The sequence below is a fragment of the Pteropus vampyrus genome, unplaced genomic scaffold (assembly GCF_000151845.1).
Source record: "Pteropus vampyrus isolate Shadow unplaced genomic scaffold, Pvam_2.0 Scaffold50, whole genome shotgun sequence".
Lineage (NCBI taxonomy): Eukaryota > Metazoa > Chordata > Mammalia > Chiroptera > Pteropodidae > Pteropus > Pteropus vampyrus.
This window is the reverse complement of record NW_011888831.1, coordinates 2101502-2110401: the sequence shown is the minus strand read 5'-3', so window position 1 is coordinate 2110401 and position 8900 is coordinate 2101502. Positions and strand designations below refer to the sequence as shown.

General features: G+C 33.6%; 1 pseudogene; it reads right to left on the bottom strand.

Annotated features, from left to right (window-relative positions):
* LOC111739540 lies at positions 1-119 on the bottom strand (annotated as a pseudogene).
* Positions 120-8900: the final 8781 nt, after the last annotated feature.

The following is an 8900-nucleotide window of genomic DNA, read 5'->3' as shown; positions in this document are numbered from 1 at the left end:
TGCCTACAGCACCTGGTCTTCCTAGGTGGTCTCCCATCCAAGTACTAACCATGCCTGACCCTGCTTAGCTTCCAGGATCAGATGGGATTGGGCTTGTTCAGGATAGCATGGCCGTAGACCCAATCACATATTTTCTGCAATAAAAATGCATATATAAAAAAGTGGCATAGATGATAGAGGCATTTATCCCTCTGATGACCAAATCAAAGTTGTGAAAGAAACAAGGAACAAACAGCAAGGAAAATCACCTGGGACCTAGATAAACAAGCCCTACAACTAGGAGGAGAAATAAAAAATCATGAAGAACACATTATCTGAGATAAGAAGTATATTAAATGGAATAAACAAAGAAATAAACAAAGTGAATAAAGAAGAGGATCAAATGACCCGGGAAAGCCAAAGACACTCAATCAGAATGGCAAGAAAAGAGAAGCCAAGACGATAATAATAATTTAAAGAGCCTATGGGACACTATTAAAGGTAAAGATGCATATGTCATAGGGGTACATGGGGGAATACAAGATGTTGAAGAGACATTTGAAGAAATAATGATGGAAAACTTCCCTAACCTGATGAAGGAAACAGAAATACAACCCCAGGAAACTCGGAGAGTCCCCAAAACCAAAAACCCAAAAAGGTCCACACCAAGACACATCATAATTAAAATGCCAAAGGTTAAAAACAAAGAGAGAATCTTAAAAGCAGCAAGAGAAAAGCAGATCAAAATTTTATGTAGTTATTTTTTCCCATGTATCTTATATTTCCAGTCCATTTAGCTCATAAAAGAAAGGCAGCACCCATAAAACTGGCAGCTGATTTCTCAAAAGAAACTTTTCAGGACAGAAGGGTTTGGCACAAAATGTTCAATGTGATGAAAACCCAGGATCAACCAAGAGAACTTTATCCAGCAAAGCTATCATTTAGAGTTAAAGGACAGATAAAAAGCTTCCCAGACAAAAATAAGCTAAATGAATTTATCAACACCAAGCCAGTATTATAGGAAATGTTGGAGGGACTTTTTTAAGAAGAAAAAACATGAATAAAAAACAGAAATAAAGAATGGTAATAACTTCATTCTTAGCAACAAGTACCTCCAATGGAAAAGAATTAAGTGCTCCAACCAAAAGATAGAGTGGCTGAAAGGATAAGAAAACAAGAACCCTACATATGCTGCCTACAAGAGACTCACTTCAGATTAAAAGACACACACAGGCTAAAAGGAAGGGGATGGAAAAAGATGCCTTGATGGACCCAGAGGGTATTGCGCTGAATGAAATGGATCAGATAGAGAAAGACAAATATCACATGATTTCACATACATGTGGAATCTAAAGAACAGAATCAACAACAACAAAAGTGGAAATAAACTCATAGATACAGAGAATATTTAGAGGGATTCTAGATGGGAGGGAGGTTGCAGCAGAGAAAAAGCAAAGGGATTAGGAGGTACAAATGGACAGTTGCAGAATAGACATGGAGATGTAGAGTGTAGCATGGGGAAGATGGTTAATAATGTAATAAATATGTAAGGGAAAGTGGGGTACTAGATTTAGTGGGGCGATCTCTTTGCGAGTTATATGGATCTCTGATCACTATGCTATACAACTGAGACTGGTATATTATTGTATGCTAAATATAATTGAAAAAACTCATTGAATTGTACAGTGTAAACACAAGCAACTAATAGTCTATTATATTTCAATAAAGATGAAAAAATAATGCAAAAAATAGAGTTAAGCCCACTATGCCACAAAACTGTGATGACTTCTTAAGAAATGATGTCCTCTTTTCCATATTGCAGTGATGAAACAATTTGAGAATTAATGTGCTCAAATGTCAATATTATTACAAATTAAAAAGTGAAAAACAGGAAAAAATGTGTGTATAAATTGAAATGCTCATGTTTTAAAGTTTCTTATGACAATAAGACTAAGTGTTAAAATCTTCATCTACTTTGAGTTATGACAGTTATTAGTATACATTTGACCAAAGAAAAATAAATGTAACACAGATTTTAATAATTATTATACATAAAAGCGAAATTTGATAGGAAAGGCAGTGCAATAAGGTTGATGAGGCTTATTTTTTGTTATCAGTTGGCCAAGGATGTTACTTATTTACTTGAGTAAAGCACGATTCAACATCAATTCTGTTATTTTCTATTATGATGTAATCTCTGAGCAACTTTGCTCATATGAGTGAATAGATAGGAATAGAAGATTTTTCTCTTCTATGACCTTTTTTCAAATTACACCAAATTCAACAAAAATTATGTAATGCTCTATAATAGAAAGTTGTTTTTGATGTTGTAAAGATTGACAGCTTGATTAGATTCTCACTCAATTTGGTTGACAGCAAAGAATTGGAAATTACCTAACTTGGAAATACATTTGTTGTTGAGAATTTAGGGTCATTTTCTTGTTCAACTTTCAAGATGTACATCAAAAAGTTTTTATTAGGATTTTCAAATGATAATTAAATATCTGTTTCATGTAGAGGCATTGTTAAAGACCCAATATACTTAGAACGATTTGGGAAAATAAAAATACTGTTAATTTCGATACATCTTACAATTTCAATACATCTGATAAAATAGAAAATTATCTTCTGTTATCATATGCTTTAAACAATACTTGTGTCAAAATCTTGGAGCTACAAACTGAGCTCAGTTGGCTTATGGGAAGCATCCTTTATATAACCTAACTGGCAAAGTAAGTCTTTAAAATATTTTAAAATTTATCAGGGTAACAATAGTATATATACGCCTATATTCATTGCAATGTTATTCACAATAGCCAAGACATGGAAACAACCTAAGCATCCTTTGATAGACAATTGGACAAAGTATACACACACACACACACACACACACACGCGCACACACACACACACACACAATGGAATACCACTCACCCACAAAAAGATGTAATATTGCCATTTGCAACAACATGGATAGATCTTGAGAGTAACATACTAAGTGAAATAAGTCAAATGGAAAAGGACAAGAACCAAAACAAAAAGCAACAAAACAAACAAGCAAAGTCAATCTTTATTGTCAAATTAATCATCCAAATCAGCCTTACTTTTTGTTTAAAAAGTCTGATTTCAATTTTCCAATTTAAATATTTATGTTAATTTGCATCCCTGTAACAACCATCTCACTTCTGAATGCATGTAATTCAAGTATTCAAGCTCATATAATTCACATAAGTTGATACTATTTCCACACATATAACTTAAAAAAGATGTAAGTGTATTGGCCTGGATTTAATAATATTTATCATGTGTGGTAGGTCATATTATTTGCACACAATTATTTATTCCCTCCCCACCTTTGCAATCCTTCTCTTTAAACAAAGTACATTTCCTCACCCCATTGACTTTGGACTTGATCATGAAATGTGCTTTGGCTAGTAGAAGGTGAGTGTTGTGCCATTGGCTGTACCTGAGCAGAAGCTTTAGAGGTGCTATAAGGTTCCGCCAGTCCTCTTGCTCCTGCTTCTCACCAGAATAGCATGTCCTGAGGGTATCTACTTCCTCAGTCTGGATCTCGGAATGAGAGAGCATGTGAAGCAGACCCACAGTCCAGAATGAGAAGAGTATGGAGTTGCCCACAGTCTACCCACAGCCAGGAGCAGAGTTGCAAAACCACACTCCCAATCGACCTGCAGCTGGGAGTAAATATTTGTCGTTGCAAGCCTAACCTAATTAAAGCTGACCTATGCTCTCTTTGAATGGTAACACCCAATACTCTGAGCAAATCAGGCCCTGACTTTTTAGCAAGCAAAGCTTGTTTACAAATAAAAGTGTTCCCAAATTAAAGTGTGGAAACAAATGACATCAGTTTTGTGACTGGTTGTTAGAGCAAACCTACTTATAGAAATACTTACACACCCTGCCCAAATATGCACAGAAAGATTCAAATAAAAGTATCCAAAGTTTAAGAAATTTATTTACCAGTTGCATTCTTAGACATACCTTATGCATGTCACAATTTCATCAGTAATATCATTTTCTGTGTTCTACTATCAGCCATAAAATATGAGCTGGGAGGGACAGAGTCAACAGTACAAAGTATATTTTTTATTTACTGCAATTTAAAAATTGATTTTTTTTTTTAGCATTGTTTGACTTGGAAGGAGTTGTAAAAATAGTACAGAGAGTTCCCAAATACTAGTTCTCCAGAACACCCCTATATAACATTCTACATAACAGTACCGCATTACTAAAAACTGAAAACTGACATTGGTACAATACTACCAACTCAGCTACAGACTTTACTTGGATTTAATGATTTTTACGTGCACAGTTTGTGTGTGGATGTGTGTCTCTCTTTGTGTGATTCTCTGAAATGATATCACATGTGCAGATTAATGTATCCATCATTACGATTAGGATATAAAACTGTTCAGTCACCTTTTTATAGTCACATTCTCCCCCAACCCTAACCCCTGGCAAACACTGGTTTGTTCTGCTTCCTTCTAATTTTTTCACTCACAAAATGTTTTATAAATGGAATAATACCCTATGTAACCTTTTGAGAGTAACTTTTTTCACTCAGCATAATGCCTTTGGGATCCATCGAAGTATGTTTTTTTTAAACTGCTGAGTAGTATTCCACTGTATAGATGGACTTTAGACTGTTTATATACTCACGTGTTGAAAAACATGTGGATTGTTTCTAGCTTGGGTTCATTATAAATAAAATTACTGTGAACTTTTATATACAGGTTTTATATATAGTTTTCATTTCTCTAGGATAAATATCCAAGAATATGATAATGGGCTGTATGGCAAGTGTATGTTTAACTGTGTAAGAAACTGTCAAACTGGTTTTCAGAGTGTCTGTACTATTTTCTATTCTCAACAAAACTGTACGAGAAATCCAGTTGCTACACATCCTCATTAGTACCTGGTCAGTATTTTTTATTTTAGCCATTCTAGTAGGTGTGCATTAGTACTGCGATTTATGACAAAATTTGCTCAACAATGTCTTCCCCCTCTTCGTTCCCTCTATAGAGTGCGGTGGTGTCTGCTAAGGAAATAGATTTAATTGAAGAAATTAACCTGACCTTCAACAACTATTTAGCACCAACAGTGTATCAGCCGTGAATATTTTAAAGAGAAATCTATGATTTTTTAGTCTTTGCACTATTTTATATGTTTTCCAAAGTTGACTTTGATGACCGTGTGAAAATGTTAAGCTTACTTAACATTCTTATTAATATTCTCAGCTTTTCTCACACACACACACGCAAAAAAATTAGCGGGTGTAAGCAATCTTGAGAAGGAAGAACAAGCTGGAGGCATCACACTTTTTGATTTTAAATGTATTGTAAAGCTATAGTAATCAAAACAATATGGTATTGGCATAAAAACAGACACATAGATCAATGGAACAGAATAGAGAGCCCAGAAATAAACTCACAGATGTATGGTATTTTAGCATACAACAAAGGAGGCAAGAACGTACACGAGGAAAGGAAAATTTCTCCAATATATGGTGTTGAGAAAACTAGACAGTCACATGCAAAAGAATGAAAATGGACCACTATCTCACACCATATACAAAATTTAACTAAAAATAAAGACTTCAGTGTAAGACTTGAACCCATAAAACTCCTAAAATAAAACAGGTGAAGAGTCCCTTGACATTGATCTTGGCAATGATTTTTTTGGGCCTGACTCCAAAGGCAAGGACAACAAAAGCAAAAATAAACAAATGGGACTACATCAAACTAAAAAAGCTTCAGTACAGCAAAGGAAACCATTGGCAATTGAAAAAGCAACTTACTGAATGAGAGAAGATATTTGCAAATCATATATCTGATAAGGGGTTAATATCCAAATAATATAAAGAACTCATACAATGGAATAACAATAACAAAAAATCCAATTAAAAAATGGGCAGAGGATCTGAATAGACATTTTCCCAAAGAGGATTGCCAGCAGGCACATGAAAAGATGCTCAACATCACTAATCATCAGGGAAATGCAAATCAAAACCACAACGAGATATCACCTCACACCTGTCAGAGTGGTTATTATTAAAAAGAAAAGAAATAATAAGTGTTGGTGAGGATGTGGAGAAAGGGAATCCTTGTGCACTGCTGGTGGGAATGTAAACTGGGACAGCCACTATGAAAAACGGTTTGAAATTTCCTCAAAAAATTAAAAATAGAACTGTCATATGATCCAGCAATGTAACTTCTGGGTATTTATCTGAAGAAAATGAAAACACTAATTCAAAAAGATATATGCACCCCTATATTTATTGCAGTGTTATTTACAATAGCCAAGATATGGAAGCAACTTAGTGTCCATTGATAGATAAATGGATAAAGAAGGAAATCTTGCTATTTGTGACAACATGGATGGACCTCAAGTGTACTATGCTTAGTGAAATAAGTCAGACAGAGGAAGGAAAATATCATATGATCTTACTGATATGTGAAATAAAAAAAAACTAAACTCCTAGATACAGAGAACAGATTAGTGGTTGCTAGAGGCAGGGGTGGGAAGGTGGCAAAATAGGTTAAGGGCATCAAGGTACAAACTTCCAAAGAAGTCAAGAGGAGGTAATAAATGCATGGTGACTATAGTAAATAATACTGAATTATATACTTGAAAGTTTCCAAGAGAGAAAATCTTGTAAATTCTCATCACAAGAAAAAAAATTTTTGTGATTGTATGTTTATGGATGATAACTAGACTTGCGTTAGTCATTTTACAATATATACAAATATAGAATCCTCACATCATACACCTAAAACTAATATGTTATATGCTAATTAGATCTCAACCAAAAATTATTGGTTGTATTTTTAGAGGCTGACTGTTTTGCAAATCGATGCTTTTGCAATAGATGGTTTTGTAAATCAATGTTTTTGCTAGAGAGATGGCATACTGAACTCAGCACTGATTTGGTTGTTCTTGGATTTTGTGGAGCTGAAAAACTTTTTATGTTTGTATCATATCTGGAGTCTGTTTTATTGAAAAATTGCATCTTCCATCTTACTGTATCCAAAAAAATTTTCATTGCTATTTTCTTCAACATTCCCATCTTCTATTTATTAGAAATGTATCCATAGACCGGTGAATTTTCAAAAATTTAAATTGTATATAATGCCAGTTAATTCTGACCAGAAAGTAGTAACTGCATATTAAAAGTGAGGTCAAGTTGATAAAACACACCAAACTGAAAATTTTTTATATCCAAAAGTAGACTTTGACCACCTTAGCTTTAAGATGAAAATTCTATTAAATTATTCAGATAGGGATAAGAGTAGCATCACACAATTACATACTATATATCATTATAACTAAATATTCCAAAATAATTTTGATTTTATGTACGTCTCTATTTTTAGTTAGAGAATTATTTATTTTTATGTTCAAAATACACATTCTATTATTTGGATTCATATTTTGAGGAATATTATTTTAAAAACCCAAGAAACAAAATATAGAACACATCCTGAGATAAGTTCCTAAAAACAGCCACACTGAGATAAAATGATTGGCACCTAACTTAATTAATTTGTTTTATGATGTTATCAATACAAGATGTAAATTGATATGCTCTTTTTCATACTTCATTTGTTATCATGCAGTGTAATATGTGGTTAAAATTATAAGTTATTTGTAAAGTTGGGAGTATGATAAAAAGCAGAGTATTTCTTTGGTAAATAAATCTGCATGCATAAATTGAACTCTCAGCTTTTGAAAGTAATTCAATGACTTACAAATAAAAAATCAGAAATAACTTTATTAATTTATTACATATACAATCAAACTTTTCTTATGTGTTTAACATATTTAATGAAAGAAAAATGTCTCCATTGCTAAAAACTAATTGGTCCAGCAGCTGCCAGTAGGCATCAAATAGTCCAATCTCTCTTGTGTAACAAGTTTCCATGTAAGCATGCAATCTCTCTTGTGTAACAAGTTTCCATGTAAGCATGGGGCTATTTCTATGCTATATCATGACTCTTTATTCTATGCTACTGATCTATTTTTCTATCTCATTCCAATATTTAATGATTATATTAATTACTATAAATTTGTGAATCTTGAATTCTGATAGGTAATTTCTCCCCAGTTCTCCAGAAGTGTCTTAATTATTTTCCTTGCAAAAATTTGAATTTTAGATTTAGCTTGTCAAATAACAATTCTGTTGGGACTTTAACTGGAATTAAAATGAATTTATAGATTAATTTGCAAAGAATGAATATCTTTACAATGTTTAGTCTTCCTACCAATAAACTTGGCATAATCTCTCCATTTATTTAGCTTTTTTATTGTTGTTGCACTTTAGTCTCCAGTATTCCTTAATTACCTTGGGATTTTTCTCAACAATTTTAATATGAACTCATTCATTGGTGATTTTGACTAGCCTCCATTGCTGCCTAACAAATTTTTACTTAGCCTTGAAGCCTCAGTTCAAATGCCACCTCCACAGTGAAGCTCTCCTCTATTGTTCCTGCAACTCAGAGTACTTTGCGTATAATTGCAGGAGCAAATATTTACTGATTGCTTACTATATGCCATAGCACTGTGTTAAGCACTCTCTGAGCATTAACTCATATAATCTTCAAAGCAACTGTTTGAAATCGTAGTTGGTGTTATTATCTCCATTTATGAAAAAATAAGCTCAGAGAGTGCAACTTGTCTAAGGCATACAGCCAGGATTAGATAGGGCCAGGATATGAGTCCAGGCAGTCTGTCTCCAGAGCCCATGTTCTGACCATGTCATACTCCCTTTCAAGCAGTTGTATTATTGTATGGAAATCGTATACATACATTCATTCTGACATCCAGAAAAAATGTTTTGTGTGCACACACTGGATCAGGAACTGCAAAAGGTGCTGGTGGAACATATGGTGTTAAATAAAATAGGC